Genomic DNA, 26,628 nt, shown 5'->3' with positions numbered 1-26,628 from the left:
CGGCTCCTAGAGGAGACTTACACCGGAACAGGTAACCCCACTCCAAACGACTCAGGGGGCCCTGCAGCCTAAACTTTTTTTGCTCTCTACAAACAGTCCTCTGTCTAGGACAGGAAACAGGAACTGGTGGTCTTGGGGTCATGCTCCTCCTTATGAGCTCTCCACAAAAGTTCCTGTTTCCTGTCCTGGATGGAGGCGGTCTCTCAAGGGTGCTGTCATGGGCGTAAGGGAAATAAGGGGAGTTTTTTTTCTTTTACTTTTTCTCTTTACTTTATTTCTGATGTTCACTTTTGGGGGTCTGATCAACTCTGCAATGCATTACAATACATCTGTATGGTAATGCATTGCCTGTTAGTGTATGACACCGAGTCATACACTAACAGGTTGCCTAGGTCGGAGACGGGCCTGAGGCCGGATCTCCTTGGCACCCGTAGAAGGCAGGTCCTGATGCCGTGCAAGGCAAGGCATGGCATTGTGCAGCCTCTGCACGGCATCGGGCTGCCTTCTGACACATCGAGTCCCTGCCACAGCAGTGCGGGGACTCGATGCGCTCCCTCAACAGACACAAACCCCTTCTATGTCGCAGTCAGCGGCATAGAAGGGGTTAATCCGCCGGTATCAGATTCTACAGTGATGCCGGCAGATACAGCAGGGGCACGGCTACCAGTGACTGCCGGGCCCCTGCAGTGATCAGGCGCGCACCACTCCGGTGTCCGCCTGATCACCATGACATACTATTACATCAAATTGCAGGAACGCAGTGGCTTCCATGACTTAATGGTACGTCATGTGTCGGGAAGGGGTTAAAATAATATTATTACAGTGTAATATTACAGGCTATAACTACTAGAGAGGGGTCGTTGATCCAGGGAGTTATTCTGATTGGAGTCGGGAGGATTTTTTTATTCCCCTAAAGTGGGGAAAATTGGCTTCTACCTCAGTTTTTTTTTGCCTTCCTCTGGATAAACTTGCAGGTTAACAGGTGATGGCAGGGCAGCACTCCTCACTTCAAGTGATGCAGATGATTCAGGTGGGGTCCAAACACAATCCAAATAAATGTAACGCAGCACTCCTTACATAACAAGTGAAGGATTACAAAATGTATTGAACACATGTTGATACAAGCCGTTATCAAGCCAAGTGAAACACATAATAAAGTGACTGTGCATATATAGGAACATGTCAGGAAGTAATCGGTGCATATAAAAACTCCATACAAAACCATTCATTGTGCAGCAGCCATCGGATCCCCTCAGGTATAGTGCATCACATTTCCGTCATGGTCTTCTATCTCATAGAGCTACATGTGCAGTGTACTCATGTTTTCCCAAATAGTGATAAAAACATCCATGGCTTGCTCCAACATAATTCACACCTGTAAGAAAACCGCAACTCAGGAATCCATAAAGTTCAGTTACCTTATGCTCTCACGGCACTATATCACAGATGGAGCGCTCCCCCATCTCGGCATGTCTCTGTACACTGCGCCTGCGCTGCCCTCATACCGCCGTGCGTCATCACCCGGTGTTAGAGGCAGGCCGATCTCGCAGCACTACATTAAAGATGCCGCGTTCCCCCAACTCGCCGTGTCTCCCTGTTCACTACGCCTGCACCACCATCGCGGCGCATCACAAACCCGAGCGGACCAACACTGCAACACGCGCATGCCCAACTCAGCCTCCCGCCCTGCACCCCACGCCTGCAACAGGGCGAACACCGAAGGAGCCCCGAAGTTACCAAGTCTGGAAACCTGGTCACCCATCAGTATTGCATCGCGCAGCGTCTTCTCTATACAAAGCGCTGTATTCACTACAAGCAGCAACAACACCTTGTATTGACCCCAGCCTGAACAACAGTCATTATAACCGTTACCTGTATTTATTGAGGACTGTATTAGATATGGTATTGACCACAATCTATGTGACCTCCCGGGAATACTACCCGGTATATTCAACACATGAACATTTCCATACGTCACATATTAAAGTCCCTCTGTAATAATGGTAACGATTCGTATTATAAGGTAACTGAAATGGATAAAACCTGGGTCAGCGATCTCTCCCACAGGTGTCCACAACTCTCCATACGTAACTGCGGGATATAAAAAATATCATAATGTATCATCTGCAATCACTCGAGTGTCGCCAGACCCCAGGGTCGCAGCAATTTGTGCGCCATCCTCTATATACCTCAGTTGATCATTCCTGAGGTCACTCTAAATTCTATGTTTAACCCTTTAGGTTTGAGTGTATCCAAGCGATGGATCCACCTCAATTTGCATTTTTTTTTTTTTAGGAGGGACACCCTGTCGTCCCCCCCCCTCTTTGGCAGAGCCACATGATCGAGTATCATAAACCTAAGTTCCTGTTTTTTGTTTGTATTCACTGAAGTGTTTAGATACCGGGAGATCTTTCCTCATTTCTAATACTAAACCTGTGATTGTTCACCCGTGTCTTCACGCCATTGTGTTTAGTTTTGAAAAAAGTCTGTTGCAAGCGCACTTGTTCTGGAACGCTCGTCCTCACCGCGCTATCTTTGATGTTTCGTGTCCTTCTATAGGACATCAGTGGGGCCTCTTTAAAAGCCAACATGTTGGGGTACCCCCTCTGTAGTATACCCCAGTGTCGCCTAATGATATAGCACGGTCTTCATTGTATGTGGATACAAACGGTACCCGGTTAGGACTTTTCTTGGGGCACGCTTTTTTCACCTCCTCCCGAGGGAATTGGATTAACTTTATTAATATGCCCCTTCACTAATGTTGAGGGATATCCCCTTTCTAGGAACGAGTCCCCCATTTTTAACAAGGCTTTATTTAAATGGTCTTCCTCATCTACAATCCCTTAACCCGTAACATCTGACTATATGGGAGCGATTTAATCATCCTGGTCGGATGACCGCTTGTATATTGTAACAGAGTATTTTTATCAGTTTCCTTAATGTGCAAATCTGTGTGCAACTGCCCATTCTTTATATACACCCGTGTATCCAGAAATTGTACTTTCACTGGATGCCACTAATGTGAACTTGATATGTTCATCCATATTATTAAGGAACACATGAAACTCAGATAAAGCATCTTGGGTTCCAGTCCAGATGAGGAACACGTATATACACAATACAATATACAAGCGGTCATCCGACCAGGATGATTAAATCGCTCCCATATAGTCAGATGTTACGGGTTAAAAGGATTGTAGATGAGGAAGACCATTTAAATAAAGCCTTGGAAAAAAATTAGGGATATCCCCTTTCTAGGAACAAGTCCCCCAACATTAGTGAAGGGGCATATTAATAAAGTAAATCCGATCCCTCGGGAGGAGGTGAAAAAAGCGTGCCCCAAGAAAAGTCCTAACCGGGTACCGTTTGTATCCACATACAATGAAGACAGTGCTGTATCATTAGGCAACACTGGGGTATACTACAGAGGGGGTACCCCAACATGTTGGCTTTTAACCGCCTCATGCAGGATCACGTTCCAGAGGCGGCACACTCAGGCAGAGTCAGGCATATACGCGTCATCTCGCGAGACGCGAGATATCCTGTGAAAGCGTGCACACAGGCGCGCGCGCTCACAGGATCGGAAGGTAAGAGAGTGGATCTCCAGCCTGCCAGCGGCGATCGTTCGCTGGCAGGCTGTAGATGCGATTTTTTTAAACCCCTAACAGGTATATTAGACGCTGTTTTGATAACAGCGTCTAATATTCCTGCTACCTGGTCCTCTGGTGGTCCCTTTTGCTTGGATCGACCACCAGAGGACACAGGTAGCTCTGTAATAAGTAACACCAAACACCACTACACTACACCCCCCCCCCTGACACTTATTAACCCCTGATCACCCCATATAGACTCCCTGATCACCCCCTTGTAAGGCTCCATTCAGATGTCCGTATGTGTTTTACGGATCCACGGATCGGATCCGCAAAACACATATGGTCGTCTGAATGGAGCCTTATAGGGGGGTGATCACCCCCCTGTCATTGATCACCCCCCTGTCAGGCTCCATTCAGACATTTTTTTGGCACAAGTTAGTAGAAATAGATTTTTTTTTTCTTCTCTTACAAAGTCTCATTTTCCGCTAACTTGTGACAAAAATACTTCAATTACTCTTACCGGTAATATGTTTTCCAAGAGCCCATGACAGCACCTGTGAGAGATCCTCCTCCTTCCGGACAGGAAACAGGAACTTCCCAGATCTTTAAATTGGTCCCATGCCTTCCACCTTCAGTATTTGACAAGATTCCTGGGACCAGCAACGCACCTACAGTCATGTGAAAAAATTAGGACACCCTTTGAAAGCATGTGGTTTTTTGTAACATTTTTAATAAATGGTTATTTCATCTCCGTTTCAACAATACAGAGAGATTAAAGTAATCCGACTAAACAAAGAAAACTGAAGAAGTCTTTTCAAGATCTTCTGTAAATGTCATTCTACAAAAATGCCTATTCTAACTGAGGAAAAAGATAGGACACCCTTGCCCCTAATAGCGAGTGTTACCTCCTTTGGCTGAAATAACTGCAGTGAGACGGTTCTTGTAGCCATCTACCAGTCTTCGACATCGGTCTGAGGAAATTTTACCCCACTCCTCAATGCAGAACTTTTTCAGCTGTGAGATGTTTGAGGGGTTTCTTGCACGTACAGCCCTTTTCAAGTCACCCCACAGCATCTCAATGGGATTCAAATCTGGACTTTGACTTGGCCATTCCAGGACTCTCCATTTCTTCTTTTTCAGCCAATCTTTGGTTGATTTACTAGTATGTTTTGGGTCATTGTCATGTTGCATGGTCCAGTTCCGCTTCAGCTTTAATTTTCTAACTGATGGTCTCACATGTTCTTCAAGCACCTTCTGATACACAGTAGAATTCATCGTGGATTCTATGATGGTGAGCTGACCAGGTCCTGCTGCAGCAAAGCAGCCCCAAACCATGACACTTCCACCTCCATGCTTCACAGTTGGTATGAGGTTCTTTTCTTGGAATGCTGTGTTTGGTTTACGCCAAACATGTCCTCTGCTGTTGTGTCCAAATAATTCAATTTTGGACTCATCTGTCCAAAGAACATTATTCCAGAAGTCCTGGTCTTTGTCAACTTTATCTCTGGCAAATGTCAGTCTGGCCTCGATGTTTCTCTTGGAAAGCAAAGGTTTCCTCCTTGCACACCTCCCATGCAAGTTAAACTTGTACAGTCTCTTTCTGATTGTAGAGGCATGTACTTCTACATCAACAGTAGCCAGAGCCTGCTGTAGTTCTCGAGATGACACTTTAGGGTTTTTGGAGACCTCTTTTAGCATCTTGCGGTCTGCTCTTGGGGTGAACTTGCTGGGGCGACCAGTCCTGGGCATGTTGGCAGTTGTTTTGAAAGCCCTCCACTTGTAGACTATCTTCCGGACAGTGGAATGGCTGATTTCAAAATCTTTTGAGATCTTTTTAAATCCCTTCCCAGACTCATAGGCTGCTACAATCTTTTTTCTGAAGTCCTCTGACAGCTCTTTTGCTCTCACCATGGTGCTCACTCTCACTTCAACAGTCAGGAGCACACCAAACTAAATGTCTGAGGTTTAAATAGGGCAAGCCTCATTCAACATGCAGAGTAACGATCTACTAATTATGTGCACCTGGTGTGATATACCTGTGTGAGATCTGAGCCAATTTAAGAGGGAATACATGTGAGGGTGTCCTATCTTTTTCCTCAGTTAGAATAGGCATTTTTGTAGAATGACATTTACAGAAGATCTTGAAAAGACTTTTCTTCAGTTTTCTTTGTTTAGTTGGATTACTTTAATCTCTCTGTATTGTTGAAACGGAGATGAAATAACCATTTATTAAAAATGTTACAAAAAACCACATGCTTTCAAAGGGTGTCCTAATTTTTTCACATGACTGTATATATAGTAAAAACTAACAACATAGGCGAGAAAACATAATAGAAAAAACTCTGCGCCAAATATATGCCAGGCATATCTCTTCTTTGGCACTATACTAAAGAGTAAATTTCTCCTTCTCTCTTTCTTTTTTTTTTTTTTTTTTCTTTTTTCCCCATCATCATTCTTTATAAATAAAAGTCTTATTATTATATATATATATATATATATATATATATATATATATATATATATATTTTTTTTTTAAATAAGGGAGGGAATTATGTAGGTGCTGTCATGGGCTCATGGAAAACATATTACCGGTAAGAGTAATTGAAGTATTTCCATTACGCCCCATGACAGCACCTGTGAGAGACTAGACTAGATAATTATTAGGGAGGGACTACAGCACCTTTCTCCCAAAAGACATATCCTGCACAGATGAAAGGTCCAACCTGTAGTGCTTGTAAAACGTAGAGGGAGAACTCCACGTTGCAGCCCTACAGATCTGTTCTATAGTAGCACACCCTTTTTCTGCCCAGGAAGAGGCTACTGCCCTGGTAGAATGGGCTGAAAAATCTGAAGGGACCTGACACTCTGATAGTGAATATGCCAAACCTATCGCTCTCTTGATCCATCTGGCTAAGGTACGGCTTGCAACCTTTGAGCCCCTGTTCTGACCCTGAAATTGAACAAAGAGTTGCGGGGTCTTTCTAAAGTCCTTTGTAGACTCTAAATACTCAGACACACCTTCTAACGTCTAAAGTATGAAAGGATCTTTCTCCCTCATTCTTTGGGTCCTGACAAAAGGAAGGGAGAACTATCTCCTGAGACTTATGGAATACAGACACTACTTTGGGCAGGAATGCAGGGTCTGGTTTGAAAACAATCCTATCCTCCAGAATCTGAGTATATGGTGGGGAAGAGGACAAGGCGGACAGCTCTCCTACTCGTCTGGCAGATGTAATGGCCACTAAAAATACGGTCTTATAGGACAACATCTTTAAGGGGATGTCCCCCAGAGGCTCAAACGGAGCCTTGGTAAGAGCAGAAAGAACCAGGTTAAGGTCCCAGGGGGCTGACTTAGATCTAACTATAGGACATAGTCTAGAGGACCCCCTAATGAACCTTTTAACCCAAGGATGAGTAGCCAATCGAAAGTCAAACAGGACACTCAGAGCTGAGACCTGCACCTTGAGAGTGCTGGGTTTAAGCTTTTTGTTAAGGCCTTCCTGCAAAAAGTTCAAAATTAACGGGATGTTGGGTGAGCTCAAGTCTAAGCCTGGACCTGCAAACCGAAGGAAGGTTTTCCATACTCTCAGATAGATTTCGGAGGTGACTTTCTTCCTACTAGCTAGGAGAGTCCCGATGACCTGTTCCGATAGGCCTCTAGACCTGAAGAATGTCCTCTCAAAATCCAAGCCGTCAGGTGGAGGTTCTTGACTTCCGGATGATGTAGAGGGCCCTGATATAATAGGTCCTGTCTTTCCGGAAGCACCCAAGGATCGGCTATTGATAGTCTCCTCAACCAAGCAAACCAGACTCTTCTTGGCCAGAATGGTGCTATTAGGATCACCGTCGCCTGCTCCCCTCTGATCTTCTGGATCACTCTGGGCAATAGACTGATGGGAGGAAACGCATAGACTAGGCCCTTCCCCCACGACTGAGAGCGCATCTGTGCCTATCGACTGATCCTCCCCGTTGAGAGAAAAGAACTTTTTGCACTTTTTGTTTTCCACTGAGGCGAAAAGATCTATCGTAGGGGATCCCCATAGGGCCTGTATTTGGTGAAACACTTCCTGATTCAGACACCAATTCGCCTGACTGAATCTGTGTCTGCTGAGAAAGTCCGCCTGGTGATTCTCTGAGCCTTTCAGGTGCACCGCTGAGAGGGACAGAACTTTCCTCTGTATCAACAAGAAAATCCTGGATGCCAGCTCCATTAGTCGATAGGATCTTGTCCCCCCTTGTTTGTTTATATAAGCCACCACCGAGGCGTTGTCTGATAGGATCCTGACATGCTTTTGGGACAAAAAAGGGAGACTTTTCTCTAGTGCGCACAGGACTGCTCTTAATTCCCTGGCATTTTGGGACTGAGCACTCTGGTCTCTTGACCAAGGACCTTGGAAAAACCCCAAAACTGAATGGGCCCCCCATCCCCAAGGGCTTGCGTCGGTGGTAATTATCAAGGGATCGTGTCTCACCCACTCTACCCCCTGACCGAGGTTCGAAGCCTTTAGCCACCAAGCTAGGGACCGGGTTACTGAACCCGGGACCACAATCTTGTGATCCAGGGATAGCGACCTCCCATCCCATTTGGATAGAATGAGCCGTTGCAGTATTCTGGACCTGAATTGGGCCCACCTCACAGCCGGAATACAAGCAGTCATCAGACCCAGAATAGACATAGCTTTTCTTAAGGGGACTTCCTTGACCTTGCTGAAAGACCTGATCTTCTGCTGAATCCCCTCCTTTTTGTCTGCTGGAAGATAAGATTTCTGAGTCTGAGAGTCTAACAGGATGCCGAGGAAAACGCATCTGGATGTTGGAATCAGGGATGATTTGTCCCAATTTATTAACCAGCCCAGGCTCATGAGGATCCCCAGGACCTTCTGTATGTGAGATTTCAACTGCTCTGGGGACTGCCCTACCAGGAGAAGGTCGTCCAGGTATGAGACTATAATGATGTCCGACCTCCTTACTTCCGCCATTACCTCCGCCATCAGCTTTGTGAAGAGCCTCGGCACCTGTGATACCCCAAAAGGAAGTGCTCAGAACTGTAAATGGACGATTGATTCCCCCATCCTCACTGCCACCCTCAGGTATTTTTGGGACGAGGGATGGATGGGCACGTGGTAGTAGGCGTCCTTTATGTCTATTGAGGCCATCACGCAGTTGGGAAACAGATGGAGGACCGTGGAGGAGATGGACTCCATCCTGAACTTCTGGTAGGACAGATACTGGTTGAGACCTTTTAAATTTATAATCAGTCTGAACGTACCGTTGGGCTTGGGGACCAGAAATAGGGTTGAATAGAAACCCTCTCCTTGTTCGTCCATGGGGACTGGGACAAGGACTGCCTTTCCCAGGAGGTTGTTTATTTCCTCCGAAAGTGCCACCTGTTTTGGAGAATTTTGATTTAAAGAAGTAACTTTGAATGTCCTGGGTGGTAGTCTCTTGAAGTCTAGGCGATAGCCTTCCTTTATAATATCCTTTACCCAGGCGCTTGCGGTAATATTTCGCCAGGCTGGAAAAAATAAAGAAAGACGACCGCCCACCTGGGGTCTGGCGTCATTGTTGAGTGGAACCTGATGTTTGAGGTCTGGGTTTAAACAGGACACTTTTTGATTTATCAGATCTCCACTCCCTCCTTTTCTTTGGATCCCCAAAAGCCTTCCTTCTTTCATTATTCCGAAATGGCTTCCCCTGTTTAGGAAAGGACGGTGCTGGAAATCCTTTCTTTTTATCGGATGCCTTATCTAAAATGTCATCTAAGGCTGATCCAAATAAAAAATCTCCTTGGCAAGGCAAGGCGCAAAGCTTAGATTTTGAAGCTACGTCGCCCCTCCACCCTTTCAACCATAAGGACCTTCTGGCTGAATTGGATAGGGCAGCCGCCCTAGCGGAAAGCCTCAATGCATCAGCAGAGGCATCAGAAATAAAGTCCACTGCCCTGGACATAGTTGGTATTGCCTCAAGCAGCTGATCCCTAGGAGTCTTATTCTCTATATGAGACTCTAATTCCTCCAACCAGAGCTTTAATGACCTAGCCACCGAGGTAGTTGCTATATTTGGCTTAAAGGCAGAGGTGGAAGCTTCCCAATTCTTCCTTAAGTATGCGTCAGCCCTTTTGTCCATGGGATCCTTAAGGGACCCTAGATCCTCAAACGGAAGGGCTGACTTTTTATTTATTTTAGCTACAGGAGCGTCTACCCTTGGTACCTCCTGCCAAGCTGAGACCTCCTGATCATCAAAGGGGTACTTTCTCTTGACCGCTCTAGGGATAAAGAATTTTTTATCGGGCTTCTCCCATTCACGTTTAATCAGGTCCTTTATACAGTCCTGAATGGGGAAAACTCTAGACCTTTTGGGCTTAAGGCTCTCAAACATCAGCTCTGGTCTAGACCTGGACTCCTTTTCCTCCCCCAGCTCCATCGTGGATCTAACCGCCTTCAATAATAGGTCCGTATCTTCAGCTCTAAACAACGGCTTCCCTGTCAAATCCTCGGAAGAGGAATCTGAGTCTACAATAGCGCCCTCCTCAGACTCGGAGTCCGTAGTATCCTCCGCTACCGCCTGGGCCTTCTTATGCCTGGATGAGCTAGGCAGGGATTTTCTAAGCTCCTCTACGGACGAACGGACTTCATTTTTTACTAAATTCTGGATACTCTGTAATAAAGATGGCGACTCCTCTGCCACTAACTTATCCAGACATGGCTGACAACATGTCTTGGAGTAAGATGAATCCAACTTCCTCTTGCAGATTCCACACTCCTTAGCTCTTTTGTGGGAAGCTTTCCTTGGGGCCTCTTTAGCCTGCATTTAATAAAACATCCCATCAGTTTAACCTGGCCAAAATAATAACTCCCCAAAGGGAGATGGTGGGGGTTAACCCCTCTTACCCCCAGGAGTACCATGCTGGGTTCCAAAAGCTGCTCCTGTCTGTCGGTGCGCTGTTGTACATCCCCTTCTTCCTGCATTATCGTGCTGTGTAAAGAGGGGCAATCGAGGGCTGTAGGTGCCGCTTGTGCCAGTCGATCCTGCTGCTACTCCCTCGACGCTGGCTGGCGTTCCCTTTTTCAAATGGGCCGCGCAGCGCCCGCCATGTTTTAGCTCCTCCCCTTCCGGCCGGTGGAACGCACGCGTCACTTCCGGCGCGACGCGCGCGTCCAGCACAGCCAGTCTCAATGAGAGGGAAGACGCAGCTCCCCCCTCATGCCGCGACTTCGCCGGCAGGCAGGGACACGAGGCAGCCCAGGCATCCCCCCATGGCTCCGAAGAAGGGAAGAAAATGCAGACGCCGGACTTCTCAGCGGCTCCTAGTGGAGACTTACGCCGACAGGTACCTCCACTAGGTTTCGTCTTAACCCTAGAGGTCCTGCAGCCACAAAATAGACCTGGAAAGAAATCCTCCTGTCCCTGGACAGGAAACAGGAAAGAACTGAAGGTGGAAGGCATGGGACCAATTTAAAGATCTGGGAAGTTCCTGTTTCCTGTCCGGAAGGAGGAGGATCTCTCACAGGTGCTGTCATGTGGCGTAATGGAAAAATAAAAAGTTCTATGAACTCACTATGCCCATCAGCGAATACCTTAGGGTGTCTAATTTCCGAAATGGGGTCATTTGTAGGGTGTTTGTACTGTCTGGCCATTGTAGAACCTCAGGAAACATGACAGGTGCTCAGAAAGTCAGAGCTGCTTCAAAAAGCGGAAATTCACATTTTTGTACCATAGTTTGTAAACGCTATAACTTTTACCCAAACCATTTTTTTTTTATCAAAGACATGTAGAACAATAAATTTAGAGCAAAATTTATATATGGATGTCGTTTTGTTTGCAAAATTTTACAACTGAAAGTGAAAAAATGTCATTTTTTTGCAAAAAAAAATCGTAAAATTTTGATTAATAACAAAAAAAGTAAAAGTCAGCAGCAATGAAATACCACCAAATGAAAGCTCTATTAGTGAGAAGAAAAGGAGGTAAAATTCCTTTGGGTGGTAAGTTGCATGACCGAGCAATAAATGATGAAAGTAGTGTAGTGCAGAAGTGTAAAAAGTGGTCTGGTCTTTCAGGGTGTTTAAGCACTGGGGGCTGAGGTGGTTAAAGAGGCCCCACTGATGTCCTATAGAAGGACACGGAACATCAAAGATAGCGCGGTGAGGACGAGCGTTCCAGAACAAGTGCGCTTACAACAGACTTTTTTCAAAACTAAACACAATGGCGTGAAGACACGGGTGAACAATCACAGGTTTAGTATTAGAAATGAGGAAAGATCTCCCGGTATCTAAACACAAAGAACAGGAACTTGAGTTTATGATACTCGATCAAGTGGCTCTGCCAAAGAGGGGGGGGGGGGGGGGGGAGACTGTGTCCCTCCTAAAAAAAAAAATGCAAACTGAGGTGGATCCATCGCTTGGATACACTCAAACCTAAAGGGTTAAACATAGAATTTAGAGTGACCTCAGGAATGATCAACTGAGGTATATAGAGGATGGCGCACAAATTGCTGCGACCCCGGGGTCTGGCGACACTCGAGTGATTGCAGATGATACATTATGTTATTTTTTATATTCCGCAGTTACGTATGGAGAGTTGTGGACACCTGTGGGAGAGATCGCTGACCCAGGTTTTATCCATTTCAGTTACCTTATAATACGAATCGTTACCATTATCACAGAGGGACTTTAATATGTGACGTATGGAAATGTTCATGTGTTGAATATACCGGGTAGTATTCCCGGGAGGTCACAGATTGTGCTCAATACCATATCTAATACAGTCCTCAATAAATACAGGTAACGGTTATAATGACTGTTGTTCAGGCTGGGGTCAATACAAGGTGTTGTTGCTGCTTGTAGTGAATACAGCGCTTTGTATAGAGAAGACGCTGCGCGATGCAATACTGATGGGTGACCAGGTTTCCAGACTTGGTAACTTCGGGGCTCCTTCGGTGTTCGCCCTGTTGCAGGCGTGGGGTGCAGGGCGGGAGGCTGAGTTGGGCATGCGCGTGTTGCAGTGTTGGTCCGCTCGGGTTTGTGATGCGCCGCGATGGTGGCGCAGGCGTAGTGAACAGGGAGACACGGCGAGTTGGGGGAACGCGGCATCTTTAATGTAGTGCTGCGAGATCGGCCTGCCTCTAACACCGGGTGATGACGCACGGCGGTATGAGGGCAGCGCAGGCGCAGTGTACAGAGACATGCCGAGATGGGGGAGCGCTCCATCTGTGATATAGTGCCGTGAGAGCATAAGGTAACAGAATTGTATGGATTCCTGAGTTGCGGTTTTCTTACAGGTGTGAATTATGTTGGAGCAAGCCATGGATGTTTTTATCACTATTTGGGAAAACATGAGTACACCGCACATGTAGCTCTATGAGATAGAAGACCATGACGGAAATGTGATGCACTATACCTGAGGGGATCCGATGGCTGCTGCACCATGAATGGTTTTGTATGGAGTTTTTATATGCACCAGTATGGAATCAAACAGGAAATTAGCACCGATTACTTCCTGACATGTTCCTATATACGCACAGTCACTTTATTATGTGTTTCACTTGGCTTGATAACGGCTTGTATCAACATGTGTTCAATACATTTTGTAATCACACACACACACACAGACACACACACACACACTCCTTTAAACAGAAAAAAAAAAATCTAAAATTAAAATGCACAGAATATCGGTATAAGTTATCGGCTATCGGCCTGAAAGTTCACAGGTTATCGGCTCTAGAAAAAAAAAAAAAAATCAATATCGGTCGATCCCTACTAAATACAGGGATATTCTTGAGCATAACCTGGACCACTGTGTGTGATCTGAGGCTCAGACGGAGGGTCACCTTCCAGCAGGAGAATGACCCCAAACACACGGCTAAAGCAACACTTGACTGGTTTAAAGGGGTTGTCCGGGTTCAGAGCTGAACCCAGACATATCCCCATTTTCACCCCGACATGAGCATCGGAGCAGTTCATGCTCCGATGCTCTCCTTTGCCCTGAGCTAAATCGCACAGGGCAAAGGTATTTTTTGGAGATCCGGTGACGAACCGGGCTCTTCATGGGGCTGCCAGGAAGCCCAGTGACGTCACCGGCACTGATGGGTGGGATTTAGCCCTGCCCTAGCCAGTAAAACAGCTAAGGCAGGGCTTAAGCCCGCCCATCAGAGCCAGTGATGTCACCGAACTTACTGCCGGGCGGAAGTTTCCGCCCGGCAGTGTTATTGAAAACAAAAGAGCCCGTGCGATGCTCCGATGCTAGCCTCAGGGGGGCTGTCTGGGTGAAAATATAGGTAAATCCAGGTTCAGCTCTGAACAACCCCTTTAAGGGGAAACCTGTAAATCTGTTAGAATGGCCTAGTCACAGCCCAGATCTCAAGCCAATAAAAGATCTGTGGTCAGACTTAATGCTGTTCACCAGCAGAAACATCCGACCTGAAGGAGCCGGAGCAGTTCTGCAAGGAGGAACGGGCAACAGTCCCAGGGGTAAGATGTGGCGACTGCTCCTAGAGACTTATCCAAAGCGACTTGGAGCTGTGATTGCCGGAGAAGGCTGCTCTACAAAGTACTGACTATAGGGGGGTGAATAGTTCTGCACATTGACCTTTTCTGTTATTCTGTGGTTTGCTTCACAATAAAAAAAATATTTTAAAAAAAGTTGTCGGCATGTTCCGTAAATTACATGATGCAAATCCTCAAACAATCCATGTTAATTCCAGATTGTGAGGCACCAAGACACGAAAAAAGTCAAGGGGGTGAATACTTTTGCAATAGATGGGATAATAAACCGTCCTAATCCCCAGCAGAACGTACAAAGGTCTCAGTGCTTTGCATGGAGCAGACTGCAGTTACAGGCGGTCACGCTGCAGCCGCCCCGAAAACCATCCTGCAACATGCACTTTGACCCAGATAAAAGCTGTTTCTCAGGGGTGGAATGCAGCTCTGGGGTCTGTCTGCTGGCTGCATGCTTCTACTGGAGCTTCACATCAGGAACTGCACTCATATAGGGCACAGAGAGGCAGCGTATCCTAAGATGTTCAGCAAATACTGGGGACAGTCAGGAATCAGCTAGTGGGGCAACAGGCTGCGGTACAGAAATAAAAACTTTAAAGGGAATGTCCAACTCACAGTTTATATACAGGTATCATCTAACTAAAAAGTTGCTGTATGTACATTACTTATCCTGTACTGATCCTGAGTTACATCCTGTATTATACTCCAGAGCTGCACTCACTATTCTGCTGGTGCAGTCACTGTGTACATACATTACTTATCCTGTACTGATCCTGAGTTACATCCTGTATTATACTCCAGAGCTGCACTCACTATTCTGCTGGTGTAGTCACGGTGTACATACATTACTTATCCTGTACTGATCCTGAGTTACATCCTGTATTATACTCCAGAGCTGCAATCACTATTCTGCTGGTGCAGTCACTGTGTACATACATTACTTATCCTGTACTGATCCTGAGTTACATCCTGTATTATACTCCAGAGCTGCACTCACTATTCTGCTGGTGCAGTCACTGTGTACATACATTACTTATCCTGTAGTGATCCTGAGTTACATCCTGTATTATACTCCAGAGCTGCACTCACTATTCTGCTGGTGCAGTCACTGTGTACATACATTACTTATCCTGTACTGATCCTGAGTTACATCCTGTATTATACTCCAGAGCTGCACTCACTATTCTGCTGGTGCAGTCACTGTGTACATACATTACTTATCCTGTACTGATCCTGAGTTACATCCTGTATTATACTCCAGAGCTGCACTCACTATTCTGCTGGTGCAGTCACTGTGTACATACATTACATTACTTATCCTGTACTGATCCGGAGTTACATCCTGTATTATACTCCAGAGCTGCACTCACTATTCTGCTGGTGCAGTCACTGTGTACATACATTACTTATCCTGTACTGATCCTGAGTTACATCCTGTATTATACTCCATAGCTGCACTCACTATTCTGCTGGTGCAGTCACTGTGTACATACATTACTGATCCTGAGTTACATCCTGTATTATACTCCAGAGCTGCACTCACTATTCTGCTGGTGCAGTCACTGTGTACATATATTACTTATCCTGTACTGATCCTGAGTTACATCCTGTATTATACTCCAGAGCTGCACTCACTATTCTGCTGGTGCAGTCACTGTGTACATACATTACTGATCCTGAGTTACATCCTGTATTATACTCCAGAGCTGCACTCACTATTCTGCTGGTGCAGTCACTGTGTACATATATTACTTATCCTGTACTGATCCTGAGTTACATCCTGTATTATACTCCAGAGCTGCACTCACTATTCTGCTGGTGCAGTCACTGTGTACATACATTACTGATCCTGAGTTACATCCTGTATTATACTCCAGAGCTGCACTCACTATTCTGCTGGTGCAGTCACTGTGTACATATATTACTTATCCTGTACTGATCCTGAGTTACATCCTGTATTATACTCCAGAGCTGCACTCACTATTCTGCTGGTGCAGTCACTGTGTACATACATTACTGATCCTGAGTTACATCCTGTATTATACTCCAGAGCTGCACTCACTATTCTGCTGGTGCAGTCACTGTGTACATACAATACTTATCCTGTACTGATCCGGAGTTACATCCTGTATTATACTGCAGAGCTGCACTCACTATTCTGCTGGTGCAGTCACTGTATAGATACACTACACGCCCGGTTCTCTGATCCTGAGCCAGTGTGGACACTGAGGAGAAGATCCCCTCTGCAGTATTACTGACTAATGTGATTGCGGTAAGTTATTTATCTCCCCTGAAATCTGCTTCTCGTGACCACGAATACAGAATAACATAGGAGCACATGAAAGAACACAGACTGCAGTAATAGAGGAAGATTTGGTGGGCTACGAGCTGTGAAAACATTAGGGGCTTCATGACACCTCACCTAAGTACCAGTAACATACAGAGCCCATATAATACTGCCATACATGGTGCTCAACAAAGATTTCCATCCTTTTTGGCATTGGGGGCATCCCATGAAAGGCTATCAAAGCGTCACTGATCGGCGGGAGCGCCGATGGTCAGACCCCTACTGATCTGCTGTCAATGGTTTATCCCAGTAAAGCATCATTCACCAGTCCGTGCTTAAAGGGGTCGTCTCACTTCAACAAATGGCATTGATCATGTAGAGAAAGTGAATACAAGCCACTTACTAATGTATTGTGATTCTCCATATTGCCTCCATTAATTTTTCTATCATATTATACACTACTCGTTTCCATGGTTATGACCACCCTGCAGTCCAGCAGCGGTGGTCGTGCTTGCACATTATAGGAAAAAAGCATCGGCCTACAGTACGTGAGCTCTCACGGTCCCGGCCAAAGAGGCCAGCACTTTTTCCTATAGTGTGCAAGCACGACCACCACTGATGGATTGCAGGGTGGTCGTAACCATGGAAACGAGCCGTGTATAATGTGATGGGAAAATGAATCCAGCCACCAAAGGAGGCAATATGGAGAATCACAATACATTAGTAAGTGGCTTGTATTCACTTTCCTTGCAGGATAAATGCCAATTGCTCAAGTGTGACTACCCCTTTAACCTCTTCAGGACACATGACGTACCGGTATGTCATGTATAGTTCCGATCACCACCGCCCGGCGGGCAGGGATCGGAACCCAGTGCCTGCTCAAATCATTGCAGGCATCTTGGCTAAATACCACATGATCTAACCTGTCAGATGAAGGTTGTAAATAAAAAATAAAAACGGTGCCAAAACAGCCATTTTTTGTTACCTTGCCTCACAAAAAGTGTAATATAGAGCAACCAAAAATCATATGTACTCTAAACTAGTACCAACAATACTGCCACCCTATCCCGTAGTTTCGAAAATGGGGTCACTTTTTTGGAGTTTCTACTCTAGGGGTGCATCAGGGGGGCTTCAAATGGGACACGTGTTAAAAAAAAACATTCCAGAAAAAACTGCCTTCCAAAAACCGTATGGCATTCCTTTCCTTCTGCGCCCTGCCGTGTGCCCGTACAGCGATTTACGACCACATATGGGGTGTTTCTGCAAACGACAGAATCAGGGCCATAAATATTGAGTTTTGTTTGGCTGTTAACCCTTGCTTTGTAACCGGAAAAAAAAAAAATATTAAAATGGAAAATCTGCCAAAAAAGTGAAATTTTGAAATTGTATCTATTTTCCATTAATTCTTGTGCAACACCTAAAGGGTTAACGATGTTTGTAAAATCAGTTTTGAATAGCTTGAGGGGTGTAGTTTATAGAATGGGGTCATTTTTGGGTGGTTTCTATTATGTAAGCCTCGCAAAGTGACTTCAGACCTGAACTGGTCCCTAAAAATTGGGTTTTTGAAAATTTCTGAAAAATTTCAAGATTTGCTTCTAAACTTCTAAGCCTTGTAACATCCCCCAAAATATAAAATATCATTCCCAAAGTGATCCAAACATGAAATAGACATATGGGGAATGTAAAGTAATAAGTATTTTTGGAGGTATTAGTATGTATTATAGAAGTAGAGAAATTGAAACTTGCAATTTTTTGGTAAAATTTTTTGTCATGAAGTACAATATGTGACAAAAAAAAAAAAAAATATCTCAGAACGGCCTGGATAAGTCAAAGTGTTTTAAAGTTATCAGCACTTAAAGTGACACTGGTCAGATTTGCAAAAAATGGCCTGCTCCTTAAGGTGAAATAAGGCGGTGTCCTAAAGGGGTTAAATCCGTGAAAAGATGGTCAGTGAGGCCTCCGTGAAAATGATGTCCGTGTCTCATCCATGTTCCAAAAAAAATAATTTAAAGCCTCTCTTCGTACTGATCCATGGCTTTCACAGACCTATAGATTATAATGGGCGTTATGGATCCGTGAACACGGACAAAGTAGAGTGTCAGCAGTATGAAGGGAAGGTGACCGCGCGCCGTCTTCCTGCTCACCATAGTTATACCAGCAGCGAGAGGAGGGAGACGGCACATGCACCCTGCGCGCGCCGCGCCTTCATAAAGCGGATCGGCGGGGGTCCGACAACGGAGGAGAGGTCATCAATATTAAAAACCCGGAGAACCCCCTTTAAATCTTCAGTAAGAGACTCCAGACCGATACCCCTTACCTGCGCTGATACACTGTAGCAAAAAATCCAGACAGAAGTACTTCTGCTGCATTTAATTCACAAAGGACTGAGGATGCCTGTAACAAACCCTCAGCTCTGAGAAGTATCAAACTTTTCAGCCTTTGGATGTTAACAAGCATTCACTAACAGCAAGCAGAGATCTTGAACAGGAGGCGAGAGAAAAAAAAATAAAAAAATATATGGAGGCATATCGCAAAGTTGCAGAATTTCAAGGCATAATTAACCCCTTAACAACCAACAGAGTACGGGTATAGTCAGAGGCTGCGACACACCGCTCACACCCGCCTACCACCCCCTGTTTAACCCCTTGGATGCCACAGTCAATTGTCATTGTGGCATCTGAGTGGTTGGAAATGGGGGGGGGGGGTTCTTGCCGACTACCTGAGACGCTATTAAAGGGCGTTGTCAGGGCAGCCGGGGGTCCTAAGGAAGACCCCCCAGCCCTAGAGCCGGTGTATCAGGGTGATAACAAAATCACAATACAGAGGTAAGTAAGTACGCCAACAAACCGCTGGTCCCCGGGAGAAAAGAAATATTTTTAAAAAAAAAAGTTGTAAAAAATATATATATTATACATTGAGTAGGCCGAAACGTTGCTGGGAATACAGTTTTGGGGTCGTCACCCTGTCACCAAAAGCTGGAAGTGCTGCCTCGTTATTTGCCAAGTACGTATCGCGGAGGAGAAGCCGACCTCTGAGGAATAGCACCCAGTGCATGTGGTGTGTATATATATATACACACACAACATTCAAACACAAAAGAGCCATGTAGATCCGGTATTACCAGCCCCGACCGAGCTCGCATCCAGGTTTGCACGTCATTTACACTGATGCCTTAAAAAAAAAAAAAGAGAAGACAGAACTGGGGAGTTTTTAATTTTTTACGCCAAAAAAATAATGAATTTTTATTTTATAATGTATTTATTTTTTGAAACTGTATCCGTAATTAAAGGGTGGCTCGTCCCACCGTCAACAAGGCGTCGGGCGTCTAGGACAATCGAAAAAAGTTACTGCTTATAGAGGTTATTAAAAACCAATAAAAAAAAAGTTTTTTTCTCTTCAAGGTGTTGGAGTGCCACCTCAAGGACACCGAGTCATCAGGAGGAATGGGGGTCATCTAATGACAAGGAGGAGGACAGCGGGTGGGGAGAGGTGGGACCCCAAATAATACACTATAGAGACATGGGTTGGAGTACCCCTTTAAATTTCGTAAGCAAACTTAGCCAAAACGTCATTAGTCTCCTGAGAGTTCCCCAACACAGTCAGCTCTGCTACATCTCTAACGGTTAGCATATAACTCTACATTATAAGCTTATTACACTGCAGCGTGTAGTGACCCGCAGAATGACCCCCATTCTCCATACACCCTCCTAGAACACACGGTAGTTACTCCCGGAGGCAGGTGCATCCTCGGCCCCAGGTCTCGGAGGACGCGGTGACACTTACCTGCCCAGCTGCCGCCCGTCACACAACCAGTCACCTGTTGCCCTGCGCGCCCCCCATCATTTATACGTGCGCGCTCCCGCTCAGGCGCTGCCCCGTCCTAGAGACCACAAGCCCCGCCCACCGCCCGAGGACGCGGCTGATTGGTGAGAAGTTCGCCCTCAGACTTGGAGCGGGCTAAGCGTTTCCCGCGCTGTTGTCATGGTTACCGTGGATGTAGTGCAGTACACTAAGAGGGGCCAGGGGCCTCAAAATAGACTTACTACACCTCTGTATGAAGAGCCACAGATCCCCCTTAACATTGTGTCCTCCACAGATCCCCCATAACAGTGTGTCCTCCACAGATCCCCCATAACAATGTCATCCAAAGATGCCCCCATAACAGTGTGTCCTCCACAGATCCCCCATAACAGTGTGTTATCCACAGATCCCCCATAAGGCTACATTCACACGTCCGTGGTGTGTTGCGGACCCGCAAATTGCGGGTCCGCAACACACCAGCCCGTCACCCCTATAGAAATGCCTATTCTTGTCCGCAAGCTGCGGACAAGAATAGGACATGCTCTATCTTTTTGCGGAGCTGCGGACCCAAAATCGGGGCCGCACTCCGCAATTGCGGCTGCAAACAGCACACTGTGTGCTGTCCGCATCCATTCCGTCCCCATAGAGAATGAATGGGTCCGCACCCATTCCGCAAAATTGCAGAAAGGATGCGGACCCATTTTGCGGACGTGTGAATGGAGCCTAACAGTGTCTCTTCCACAGTTCCCCCATAACAGTGCCATCCACAGATCCCCCATAACAGTGTCATCCACAGATCCCCCATTACCTTGTCCTCCACAGATCCCCCGTAACAATGTCATCCACAGATCCCCCATAACAGTGTCATCCACAGATCCCCCGTAACAATGTCATCCACAGATCCCGCATAACAGTGTCATCCACAGATCCCGCATAACAGTGTCATCCACAGATCCCGCATAACAGTGTCATCCACAGATCCCCCGTAACAATGTCATCCACAGATCCTCCATAACAGTGTCATCCACAGATCCCGCATAACAGTGTCATCCACAGATCCCCCGTAACAATGTCATCCACAGATCCCGCATAACAGTGTCATCCACAGATCCTCCATAACAGTGTCATCCACAGATCCCGCATAACAGTGTCATCCACAGTTCCTCCATAATGGTGTCATCCACAGATCCCCCATTACCTTGTCCTCCACAGATCCCCCGTAACAATGTCATCCACAGATCCACCATAACAGTGTCATCCACAGATCCCCCATAACAGTGTGTCATCCACAGATCCTCCATAACAGTGTCATCCACAGATCCCGCATAACAGTGTCATCCACAGTTCCCCCGTAACAATGTCATCCACAGATCCTCCATAACAGTGTCATCCACAGATCCCCCGTAACAATGTCATCCACAGATCCTCCATAACAGTGTCATCCACAGATCCCCCGTAACAATGTCATCCACAGATCCTCCATAACAGTGTCATCCACAGATCCCCATAACAGTGTCATCCATAGGTTCCTCATAACAATGTCATCCACAGATCCCCATAACAGTGTCATCCACAGATCCCCATAACAGTGTCATCCACAGATCCCCCATAACAGTGTGTCATCCACAGATTCCCCCCATAACAGTGCGTCATCCACAGATCCCCCATAACAGTGTGTCATCCACAGATCCCCCATAACAGTGTGTCATCCACAGATCCCCCATAACAGTGTGTCATCCACAGATCCTCCATAACAGTGTGTCATCCACAGATCCCCCATAACAGTGTGTCATCCACAGTTCCCAATAACAGTGCGTCATCGTTGGCCTACACGGCCATTCAGCGTCGTTGTCACTTTCTGACATCCCTCTGACTCGTCCACGTTTTCTCTTCGCTGGGTGTGGGTGGATGTGCCCAGTGATATTTACTTTTTGTTAGAAGAGACGTTTAGGGTTGGGTTGTCTTTATCATGAACTTGCAGAATATTATTTGCCGAGGATCTGGCGACTTATCACAAGTGCCTGATCCTTATGTATCACTGAGGTCGTCCTCCTGCCAACAAGTGTATCTTGGAGGAGAACACGTGCAGTCTGTGTGGGGGCTCTGGCATATTCTATCGCGCCTGTAGGATTGTAGACCGGAAAATTCTTTATTGAGCTGCCTTGATGCCGAAGACAGCAACGCAAGACGCAGCAGCATTATAGTAACTAGTTAGAACCACATGTTTTATTGCGTGCTCATTGTTGATAGTTACACGGTTTTGCAGGTTACAGTAACGCCAATTATCAGAAATGAATAAGCCGTTTGCATTAGATTATATAACAATGCTGCAACTTGTGCTGTCCGATCCCAGCAGCGGCACAGCTACGCTATATGACTGTTCCCTGACTGTGTTTGTACCAGAATCTGCCCATAGATTCTAATCTAGCTGCTGGATCCACCTGGTAACAGGGAAAGGGAAAAGTCCCGCAGAATAGAGAATGTCTTTATGTAAAAGGTGAGTCATTAACTAATCGAGAGATGGAGGATCAAGAACAAAACAATGTTATCATCAGTAGAAAATAATCATAAGGCATATAGGAAAGATATTTATATTCTGAATGCAGTGATATGTACAAGAATATAACTACTATAATACTGCTCCTATGTACAAGAATATAACTACTATAATACTGCCTCCTATGTACAAGAATATAACTACTATAATACTGCCTCCTATGTACAAGAATATAACTACTATAATACTGCTCCTATGTATAAGAATATAACTACTATAATACTGCTCCTATGTGCAAAAATATAACTACTATAATACTGCTCCTATGTACAGGAATATAACTACTATAATACTGCCTCCTATGTACAAGAATATAACTACTATAATACTGCTCCTATGTACAAGAATATAACTACTATAATACTGCTCCTATGTACAAGAATATAACTACTATAATACTGCCTCCTATGTACAAGAATATAACTACTATAATACTGCTCCTATGTACAGGAATATAACTACTATAATACTGCCTCCTATGTACAAGAATATAACTACTATAATACTGCTCCTATGTACAAGAATATAACTACTATAATACTGCTCCTATGTACAAGAATATAACTACTATAATACTGCCTCCTATGTACAAGAATATAACTACTATAATACTGCTCCTATGTACAGGAATATAACTACTATAATACTGCCTCCTATGTACAAGAATATAACTACTATAATACTGCTCCTATGTACAAGAATATAACTACTATAATACTGCTCCTATGTACAAGAATATAACTACTATAATACTGCCTCCTATGTACAAGAATATAACTACTATAATACTGCCTCCTATGTACAAGAATATAACTACTATAATACTGCCTCCTATGTACAAGAATATAACTACTATAATACTGTCTCCTATGTACAAGAATATAACTACTATAATACTGCTCCTATGTACAATAATATAACTACTATAATACTGCTCCTATGTACAAGAATATAACTACTATAATACTGCCTCCTATGTACAAGAATATAACTACTATAATACTGCTCCTATGTACAAGAATATAACTACAATAATACTGCTCCTATGTACAAGAATATAACTACTATAATACTGCCTCCTATGTACAAGAATATAACTACTATAATACTGCTCCTATGTACAAGAATATAACTAGTATAATTACTGCTCCTATGTACAAGAATATAACTACTATAATACTGCCTCCTATATACAAGAATATAACTACTATAATACTGCCTCCTATATACAAGAATATAACTACTATAATACTGCTCCTATGTACAAGAATATAACTACTATAATACTGCTCCTATATACAAGAATATAACTACAATAATACTGTCTCCTATGTACAAGAATATAACTACTATAATACTGCCTCCTATGTACAAGAATATAACTACTATAATACTGCTTCTATGTACAAAAATATAACTACTATAATACTGCTCCTATGTACAAGAATATAACTACAATAATACTGCTCCTATGTACAAGAATATAACTACTATAATACTGCCTCCTATGTACAAGAATATAACTACTATAATACTGCTCCTATGTATAAGAATATACCGTAACTACTATAATACTGCCTCCTATGTACAAGAATATAACTACTATAATAGTGCCTCCTATGTACAAGAATATAACTACTATAATACTGCTCCTATGTATAAGAATATAACTACTATAATACGGCTCCTATGTACCAGAATATAACTACTATAATACTGCTCCTATGTACAAGAATATAACTACTATAATACTGCCTCCTATGTACAAGAATATAACTACTATAATACTGCTCCTATGTACAAGAATATAACTACTATAATACTGCCTCCTATGTACAAGAATATAACTACTATAATACTGCTCCTATGTACAAGAATATAACTACTATAATACTGCCTCCTATGTACAAGAATATAACTACTATAATACTGCCTCCTATGTACAAGAATATAACTACTATAATACTGCTCCTATGTACAAGAATATAACTACTATAATACTGCCTCCTATGTTCAAGAATATAACTACTATAATAGTGCCTCCTATGTACAAGAATATAACTACTATAATACTGCTCCTATGTATAAAAATATAACTACTATAATACTGCTCCTATGTACAAGAATATAACTACTATATGTGGAAAACTGATTCTCCTCCAAATCTAGATATGTGGACGGACAAGGTAGATCACATCTACCGTTTCGAGGAATTGGCGCATTGGGAAACAAACTCTCGCCATTGTTTCCTAAAGCTATGGTCCCCGTGGAAATCACACAGGAATTTCACATGATAGAGCAGGAATTCCTCACTTCTCTGATCCCTTCCCCCACCTAACCTATTGTCTCTCCCTTCCTCTTTTTCCTCCTTTTGTTTCTTTTGATGTATGTTTTATGGTGATGTTGATAATCTCTGGTATTGTTTACACATGACTTGTATGCTGGATAACTATTGTGACATTTAATGTTATGATACTGATGTCTTGTGTGGGCGTGTGGCCTTGTTTTCTTACCTCAATAAAAAGAAATATGGTTAAGAATATAACTACTATAATACTGCTCCTATGTGCAAAAATATAACTACTATAATACTGCTCCTATGTACAAGAATATAACTACTATAATACTGCCTCCTATATGCAAGAATATAACTACTATAATACTGCCTCCTATGTACAAGAATATAACTACTATAATACTGCCTACTATGTACAAGAATATAACTACTATAATACTGCCTCCTATGTACAAGAATATAACTACTATAATACTGTCTCCTATGTACAAGAATATAACTACTATAATACTGCTCCTATGTACAATAATACTGCCTCCTATGTACAAGAATATAACTACTATAATACTGATCCTATGTACAGGAATATAACTACTATAATACTGCCTCCTATGTACAAGAATATAACTACTATAATACTGCTCCTATGTACAAGAATATAACTACTATAATACTGCTCCTATATACAAGAATATAACTACTATAATACTGCCTCCTATATACAAGAATATAACTATTATAATACTGCCTCCTATATACAAGAATATAACTACTATAATACTGCTCCTATGTACAAGAATATAACTACTATAATACTGCTCCTATGTACAAGAATATAACTACAATAATACTGTCTCCTATGTACAAGAATATAACTACTATAATACTGCTCCTATGTACAAAAATATAACTACTATAATACTGCTTCTCTGTACACAAATATAACTACTATAATACTGCTCCTATATACAAGAATATAACTACTATAATACTGCCTCCTATGTACAAGAATATAACTACTATAATACTGCTCCTATGTACAGGAATATAACTACTATAATACTGCCTCCTATGTACAAGAATATAACTACTATAATACTGCTCCTATGTACAAGAATATAACTACTATAATACTGTTCCTATGTACCAGAATATAACTACTATAATACTGCTCCTATGTACAAGAATATAACTACTATAATACTGCCTCCTATGTACAAGAATATAACTACTATAATACTGCTCCTATGTACAAGAATATAACTACTATAATACTGCTCCTATGTACAAGAATATAACTACTATAATACTGCCTCCTATGTACAAGCATATAACTACTATAATACTGCTCCTATGTACAATAATATAACTACTATAATACTGCTCCTATGTACAAGAATATAACTACTATAATACTGCCTCCTATGTACAAGAATATAACTACTATAATACTGCTCCTATGTACAAGAATATAACTACTATAATACTGCTCCTATGTACAAGAATATAACTACTATAATACTGCTTCCTATGTACAAGAATATAACTACTATAATACTGCTCCTATGTACAAGAATATAACTACTATAATACTGCCT

The 26,628-nt window shown here is 43.6% G+C and overlaps 1 protein-coding gene across 1 annotated transcript in view; it reads right to left on the bottom strand.

Annotated features, from left to right (window-relative positions):
• LOC120994391 (beta-1,4-galactosyltransferase 3-like) overlaps nucleotides 1–20,228 on the bottom strand; it is a 92,953-nt gene extending 72,725 nt beyond the window's left edge. Inside the window, exon 1 of the mRNA XM_040422911.1 lies at nucleotides 20,160–20,228. The gene's annotated coding sequence lies outside the window, so the exon portion shown is untranslated. The remainder of the gene's footprint in view (nucleotides 1–20,159) is intronic.
• Nucleotides 20,229–26,628: the final 6,400 nt, after the last annotated feature.

Source organism: Bufo bufo, chromosome 3, assembly GCF_905171765.1.
Source record: "Bufo bufo chromosome 3, aBufBuf1.1, whole genome shotgun sequence".
Lineage (NCBI taxonomy): Eukaryota > Metazoa > Chordata > Amphibia > Anura > Bufonidae > Bufo > Bufo bufo.
This window is presented reverse-complemented; position numbering and strand designations above follow the sequence as displayed.